Source organism: Belonocnema kinseyi, chromosome 2, assembly GCF_010883055.1.
Source record: "Belonocnema kinseyi isolate 2016_QV_RU_SX_M_011 chromosome 2, B_treatae_v1, whole genome shotgun sequence".
NCBI classification, from domain to species: Eukaryota; Metazoa; Arthropoda; class Insecta; order Hymenoptera; family Cynipidae; genus Belonocnema; species Belonocnema kinseyi.
The window spans coordinates 42,880,938-42,889,733 of NC_046658.1; the positions used below are offsets into that span (position 1 = coordinate 42,880,938).

Sequence of the window (8,796 nt, forward strand, 5' to 3'; positions counted from 1 at the left end):
TGGACTCGCTGTATCGACCTAAAAGGAGAGTATGTTGAAAAATAAAACCGACTTTGGCCAAAAAAACGTCTCCGTGTTTCATTTTTCAGGGACTTATCAGACGGCCTAGTATGTCAGACACATGCAATATCCAAACAAAACTAATCCTAACAAGTGTCAGAACGAGAATAATAAAAAAACAAAGATAGGGAAAACCAAACAATGACTCTGCCTATCGTGATACGTATGGTTTAAGGTCTTTTACATGAAAAGCGCCGCGCGCCTTCTGTCTATCATTAGCCAATTCATATACGAGGGGTGAATGTACTCTCATAACGCGGAAAGGACCATGAAAACGTTTATTTAATTTAGCTGATATTCTCTTCTCCTTTGAGGATAGTATTGTCCAGCGCTTCAAAACCCTTCTCCTATCTGATACTTAAAATCACGTCGCGATTGGTTGTAGTTAACGAGTTTTTTTCCGTGGGCCTCCTCTGAATGAAGTGTCACAAGGTCTCGCAATTCTTTTAGGCGCTCCATACAGTTCATCCATTTTTCTCTGTCGGGCTCGGGAATATTATCAGAACTCTCCTCCTCTCATCGGAGACTTATTTTTGGCCTCAATTCCCTCCAAGAATTTTAAAAGGCTGGACTCACATTAGTGGTAGTATTGACCGCGGTATTGTAGGCGTACCTAAATTCATGGAGATGGATGTCCCATTCTTGCTGATTCGAACCCACGAATGATCGGATCATACCCTTCAATACCCGATTCATCCGTTCCGTTGGATCAGCCTGAGGATGATTTACAGGGGTGGTGGACTGACGGATGTCATAAAATCTGGTTAATTCATTCATGATTTTATTGACGAACTACATTCCATTATCTGTGCGGATTACCTCAGGTTTATCCCACCTCGAGATAACCAGGTCTTTCAAAGCCGCCCCACATTTTTGGCGATGGCGCTCGCAGGCCTTTACACTCGATCCATTTAGTGAAGTAATCGTGAAAGATCACAACATAACAGTTACCTGCTTTATTGCGAGTGTAAGGCCCCATGCAGTTCATTGACACCAGTGCCCATGGTTGGTCTACTATCCTTTTGCCCATTAATCCAGGACGAGCCTGTTGTGAAACCTTTGTGCGTTGACAACTGTCGCACCCTTGCATGTAGTTCACAACTTCCATAAAAATTCCAGGCCGATAATAAGAGACGACAGCTCGAGCCTAGGTCTTTTCTACCCCTAAGTGTTCTGCCTGAGGTACATCATGTACCTCAGTTAACAACTGCTGCCGCTTATCGACCGAGACCACTAATTTCCACGCTTCTGAATCTTCTATGATTGGGTCTATCAGGGGGTTTGGTCTAAATTCATGTAGTTTTCCCGCTAGAACCCTCCAACCATGGTACCTTCTAGGGAAATTTTGTACATCCCTAACTCGACGGCACTACCATGGATCGTCAATTACTTCAGCTCCACATACCTTGGCGACTTCCTCATCCTCATACATCCGTGAGAGTGCGTCGGGTATATTGTGTAAAGCACCTGTACGATGGACTATTTCAAACTAGTACTCCAGTAGTTTCAACGACCAATGCGCCAAACGACGACTCGTATTATGCAAATTATGCAGCCATCCCAAACTGCTATGAACCGTGATCACCGTAAATTTAAAACCTTCCAGGAAATGACGAAATTTTTGGATAGACCAAACTACTGCCAGACATTCCTGTTCCGTAGTAGAATATCGACGTTGGGCATCCAATAACGTACTGCTTGCGAAAGCAATCACTCGATCCTCCCCCTCAATTACTTGTGTCAGAACCGCACCTAAGCCAAAACTGCTGGCGTCAGTTTGTAACACAAAGGGGAGTTCAAAATTCAGACATCCCAAAATTGGAGCCGACGAAAGTGCCTTTTTAATTGCTTCAAATGCCGTTTCTTGTTTATACAACCAATTCCAACGGTTATTTTTCCGCAACAGGCGTGTGAGGGGTTCGGCAAGCGAGGGAAACTTTTTATAAAGCTCCGATACCAGCTAGACATACCTAAGAATCTCCTAAGCTGTCGAATATTGCGCGGTGGAGGATAATTCATAACAGGTGACACCCGTTCCGTATCAGGTTGTAAACCCTGTTCGTTGACCCGATATCCTAAATACCGGACCTCTAATCGACAAAACACACTCTTCTCGAGACTAATGGTTAGCCCTGCACCATAGATTTTATCTAACACCTTCCTAAACCATTCTAAATGCTAAAAGTCTCAGACACGACGATAATATCTTCGACATATGCGAAACAATGGGGCAAATTTCAGGCCGATTAATTTATCAATCAATCGTTGGAAAGTGCAGGTGTTCCGCTCAACCCAAAAGGCATGCGTTTATATTGAAATAAACCACGTCCCGGTACCGAGAATGCTGTTACAGCTTGACTGCCGTCCTCCAGAGGAACTTGATGATAAGCTAGACTCAAGTCAATGGTCGAAATATAATGGGCCGACCGTAACTTATCTAAGATATCTTCTAAAAAAGGCGAAGATAAGTTGGATGGTAGTGGGGTTGGCCGTAGAAACTGCTTTGTGGGACCTCCCTAGGACCGTCACCTTTATAGGTACCATACCTGGTGGGTTCATTTGGTTGAAAAACAAAATCTCTTCTATTTTCCCGATATTGAGAATGGAGATTGTTTAATCCTGCATAGGTTACATTTCGTATACCGTAACCACTCCTGTGATCTGTTTGTCCCGATATTAAATTATTTGCAAAAAATTCATTCGGTGCTCCTAATATTTCCTGATAAATTGGCCTCTGTCTCGCCTCATTTGCTATATAGTTTGGAAAATTAGTCACACCTGTTCTATTATTCCGACCTGGTTCCGAAAAAAATTGTGCCCTATCAGAAAATGGTTTTGGAGGGGGGTTTCGAGAATGTAAACTACCCTCTGAATATAACCTATCTGGGCCTTCATAGTCTATAAACCTACCGGTATCTGCATAAGCCGTTGATAATAGGGGAGGTTGTACTACCGGTCTATCCCCACTACTGCCCACTATCCCTAAATTTTGTGAGCTAACTACATGGTTAAAATTACTTTCAAAAGAAGACCTTGAAGAAGTATAGACTGATATATTTTGGGAGATTTGGTTCGGAAAATGAACTGATCTTTCCCCTTCTGGAGAGTGCGGCCTGCTCATCGTTCGTGGATCTAGTCAAACGGGTTCCCCCTCTCTACCTATATCACCCCCTCCCTCTCTTTGCCATGCAAAATTTTCTGGGTATTGGATAGACATGGAGAACTGGCTAATAGTCGCTCTATTGCCTTTTATTCTACTCGTCACCACTGTATTTGTGTTGGTGTTTATGTGTAGTTAAAGCGACTGGGGTTTTAAGCCCCCCCCCCACTTAATTATCCGGATTCCGACGGTGCATAATTATGTGTTACCTGTGAACCATTCCTACGAGGCATCAAGTTCTATTCGACACCTATGCGACTCGAATGGGACCTGATGTGACGTATCCTCATCTATTGCCGTCCATACGGCGTCCCCTACGAATCTTTTAAAATACCTAATCGCCCTATCAAATACTACTTCGCGAGAACCGGTATTGTTTACGAAATCCGTATTTAAAATAGCATGAATTCATCCCGTAGCCAGATTTAACAAGCAAATATTGCCCTAGTCAGTCATGTTAAAAAAAATTAGAGAAAGGGAAAAAGAAAATTGATTGGCCAACCCACTTCTAAACAAAAAATTAATCAAATCCAACAGTCAACTGGATTTAATATATTTAATTGATTTCATTCACCTGATTTATTCATTTGACTTAATTAATTCAATTTAAAAGTAAATAAAATTAAAATTAACTAAATCAATTAAAATCAAATTTACAAAAAAATGAATAGTTAATCAACTCCATGGATTATGATTTACTTATTAATCATTCGAACGATTAAACATTTTACCAAAAACTAATTTTTTCAGACATGTTAATCAAATAAAACAAACAAGAAAAACCAAAATTCCAGAATCAGATTGAATTAATCAATTAAAGAAAAGAAACGTAAATTTTAAGTAAAAAAAATTTTAAGTAAAAAAAATTAGTTGGATCAACCATTTTCCTTTTGTTAAAACAACCGGGAATTATTAATCGCCTATTAGATTGCGTGAAACCGTGTTAAATTTATTTAAAACTAGCGGAGACGTTTTGGCCCTCTACCTGTCACTTTTAAGCGCGAATGCTTTCTACTCATTTTTCTGCACCAGTGAACCGTGTCGCATCCCTTTTGAAGTGAGCTCCCGCGAGCCGAGTCCTACCGAGCCGGCTCCGCATAAAGCTAAACACGTTTAGAAAAATACCGCCCATCCGAAAATTTCACCCCGCCGTTAAGGGCATGTGGTACTTACAGTTTCCCCGGCTTTTTTCCACAAAAATGAAAATTTCTCAAAACTGAATTCGGAGATGTTATAAAATATCATAACGAACGTCCCCGGACTCTTTTTGAAGGGATAATAACAAAAAAATATTTATTGTGCTAAATCAAAATTTTATGCATATGCATTATTTTGAGGTTACGTCGTTTTTCATCTCTGCCTTTCCGATAATGAGGAAATTATTTATGAAATAAACTTTTTTGATTGGCTGCAAACAAGGTTAGTTCCGGGAGATTAGTTACTATGTTTATTTGTAAGTCCAAAGTTTTCGGCCAAAAATATTGTGTAGTTTGGAAGTAACGCTCGGGTGAATTGTAACACATAATCTCGAAATATACACGCACGTTGTTAGCAATATCAAAAATTTTTTGATAAAAAAACACAAAAAAAAGTGTGCGGGGACGTCCGTTAGCATGTTCGCTATCATTTTCGATTTTGAAGGCAAAATATTTCTTATTCTAGGAAAAAAGTCGGGAGAATCTAACACTGAAAAAATCTATACTATTTCCTAAGCGCTATGCAAATTAATCACATTTTGCTAAATTAAAACTTTTTTTAATTAACCCACAAAAAAGTGTGTGGGGACGTCCGTTAGCATGTTCGCTATCATTTCCCAAATTTTTAGGACAAAATATTTATTATTCTAGAAAAAAAGCCGGGGGAACCTAAAACTGGTATAATCGACAATTTTCTAAGTATCACATGCCCTTAAATTAAATTATGGCGCGAGCACTCGACGCTTTTCAAAGGAACATAGCTTAAAATTCTACACATTTTTATGAAATCCACAGGTAAAATGAAAATTTCATGGCATAAAATGAAAAGTACCAGGGTATAAAAAAAATGACAGTAAAATAAAACAGGTGTAAAATCACAGCATAAAAAAGTAAAATCACATGGAATATAAAAAAATATCAACAATGCAAGGTAAAAAAGAAACATAATGTCCTATCCTATAATTTATAATATCCTATTAAAACCAATACAAACGAGACTCTCTCAGATTGCCGTGGATTTTACTTTCGCCTGTTTGTAAGACACAATAAAAAAATTTGCCGAACACATGTTAGGGCGTCAGTTAAAACCAAGATTGTGACTTCAATTTATTTAAATATACCAAACAAAACTTTTGATTTTGTCCCCAGGGCTCTTAATTTATTTTTAAATGGCGCCAGGCAAACGTCACTTTGCCGCCCTGCAAGAAAACAATTTTAACCCACAAAAATGACACTGGTAATCCTCGAATCAAATAATTATTTTTTGTTTAAATATATTTTTTAAATGCCCAAGCCCATTATTTTGGTAGAGTGGCGTAGGTACCTGAAAATCTTACTTAAGACAGACAAATCTGAGAGGTCTTTTAATAAAATAAAACTAATCACCATTTTAATATGAATAAAATAAACAGGTTTATTTGGATATTTTCTTCTTCACACACCTAGACCTCATAAGGAGAAATTACACCAAAATAAAGGTATTGCGCCAGAAGTTCAATAAGAAAAGAACTCCCCCCTCCTTTTTTCACATCAGTATTAAATTAAACATTTAATTAAATCAAATCAAATTAAGAAAAAGGGAACAAACTAAACACTGAGTTTACAAAATAGAAATAGCTAACAAGTGAATGAATTCCACCCTGGAGCGAATAAGACTAGTCTCACAAAAAAAAATAATGCTAATAAAGCCGCCCACCTTTTTCCACAAGTTAATGAGCGAACTCCCCGATGCAGCAATTCCAAAATGAGAGCTCAGATACCAAGCAACTTAAATAATTTACCACTCTGTGGCGAAACCTCAAAACTCAAAGTCTCAATACAAGCTTCCTCTCATGAGGCTCGAACGATAAAAGACAACGAGTTCGCTTGTGTCGGCCGCACGCAGACTGCCCAATCTCTCCCCTCCTGTGCAGGTGGACGAGATGTGTCTTCTGCGTTTTCTTAGTGCCATGGTGTATGGAGGGAGATTTCGGGACCCCAATGCTCAAGAGATGGTGAAAGTGGTGCTGCGACGGATCCTCAACGATGTGATTTGAATCACCCCAGGTACAGGATTTGAAATGCGGGAATCTCATCCACATTCTACCCCCGGTGTACAACTTACGGATGCGCCTGCATCTGTGCGACTTCAACCCACCTTGCTTCCTCGTTGTTCGTAGTGCTGATCCTTGATGAAGAATGATGCTTCAGGGAAAACAACTCTCACCTTCATCTCCCTCTCGTACTCGAAACTCGATGAATATCATTAAAAAAATAAAAGAATGAATTAACAAGAGTAACTTTTACTCTTTCTCCTTATGAAAAGCCCATGAGAGTGTGTTTTACAAAAATATGAATAAAAATATTTCCTAAAAAATAAAGAAAACATTAAAAGATATAAGATAAGTTGGCCCTCGTTCTAACCACCATGGTCTTTTTTAACGGTTATTTCCTCCAAGCGGGGAGGAGCTGTTTACAAAGCAATCAATCAAAGAACATATACAAAGTAATTTACAGGTGAAATCTGCAACATTTCAACATATTCTTTTTGCAAGCAGTGTAAATGATTTCTTTTTATTCAGTTAGCTCCATAATGTAGGTTTTTATCATTTTAATAATGTATATATAGGAGCAAAGAAACTTCTCTTCTTGAAACAGCTTCGAAGCATTTAAGAGTTTTTCATTAAGTTACACAATGATGTAATTTTATTTTTCATGATTTTTGTAAATAATTAAAGTTTTAATTTTTTTAACTTCAAGTATCATTCCTTTATAATTGTAACAGCCCAATGATACAGATGTAACAACTTAATATCAGCATGATACTTATTATATGTCATTTGTTCCCTTCGTGATGGAAAGCTAATAAATGGAAAAAGTTCTAAGATATCTTCTTCATATAGTAAATTAATGGGCTTTTATAGAAGTTTCATAGATACTTATTCGACTGATTGTGATTATTATTGTTACTGAACTAATATTGAACTAATTCTTCATCGAAACGTAGAAAGTACATGGAATTTCTAAGTTTCAATCAAGCATTGGTATTGCAATTTCAAAGCACCGCCTGATCCGCTTAAGTTTTAAGGTTATGATTTCGTATTTTACTTGATTGTGGTGATATTTTTAATTTTTAAAACAAATATTTCTGTAATTATACTTCTATGGGCATGAAACCTAATTTGCGCCATGGGTTATCATTCAACAAATGATAATTTGTTTAAAATATTAGTTTTACCAGATTTACCAGCTTGACCCGTCATTACTGGTATTAGCGGTAAAACTGGTAAATTTGCCCGTCATACAGGTATGGTCCTCTCTCTAACTACACATTCATTCACCTGGAACTGAATAGCAGTGATGCCGCACTTGGCGCACTTGACCCCACCACTCCGCGTAACCGGAAGGTGGTCTCACAATACATTCCCGCTTTCGCACTGTCATTGGCTAAATGGAACATGTGACAATCAGTGGTAGGAGTTGGACAAAGTGCGATAGATGAGTATCTTGGATTGCAGTAAACGAGGTTTGCAATAAACGAGTCTTGCAATGAACGAGGTTTGACTGTAATTTTTTTGAAATGCCACATAATATTTGACAACTTAATATACATAAGTAAATTGCAAAATATAATAATGATATTTGAATTTTTCTTGAAAAAGTGTCAGCTCAGAATATTGTTCTTTTTGATTGAGACGTAGCAAAACGATGCTCAAAGTAAAAAAAAAAGTAATCATTTTTGATAAAAAAAAGTGCAATGGGAAGTAGGGTGACAGGAAAAAAACACTTTTGGGTTTCTTAGTAGCGAAAGGCAAATAACGGTAGTTTATACGATTGTAGAAGGCAGATTTTTTTTGGTTAATTTTAAACAATATTTAGAGGTGACGCATCGTCTTTGAACTTAGTTATTGCAATACCTGAGAATTTCGGTAAATGAAATGTGGATCGTAAAAGTGCAACTTCAGCTCTTTTGATTGATGTGACTCTTTAACAGGATTAGTCAGCGTCCCCGAAAAAAGGATGATATTATACCTATAGACGCTTGCCATGAAAGGTTCTACACTTTATGGTGCCAAGACCCACTGGGATCAATTTTTATGGCAGGGCTGATGAGCGCTCCGCACCGAAAATTAAACAGCTTAAGTCGTAGACCTGTCAAATTAAAAAAATTTACTTAGATTGTTTTCATTGTAGTACGTTTAATTATATCTTTTCTTAATCTGCTTTTTCAAAAAATATTATCTTTGCCCTTTAAAGAAAATATTCTCAAAATTTCAGTATCAGATATATATTATTGGGGCTGTTACAGTCTGTCAAGTTAAAGCGTGGGTGGCTTTACTCGCAGTCGGTAAGGTGTATCGACATGATTTTGGTGTCAAAATATTAAGAAGAGCTCCCTCT

General features: G+C 37.7%; 1 protein-coding gene across 1 annotated transcript in view; it reads right to left on the reverse strand.

The window, feature by feature from the left end:
- The window catches only part of LOC117166862 (Fanconi anemia group M protein), a 56,442-nt gene extending 50,214 nt beyond the window's left edge, over nucleotides 1–6,228 (reverse strand). The window contains exon 1 of the mRNA XM_033351238.1: nucleotides 6,113–6,228. The gene's annotated coding sequence lies outside the window, so the exon portion shown is untranslated. The remainder of the gene's footprint in view (nucleotides 1–6,112) is intronic.
- Between the last annotated feature and the right edge of the window lie 2,568 nt (nucleotides 6,229–8,796).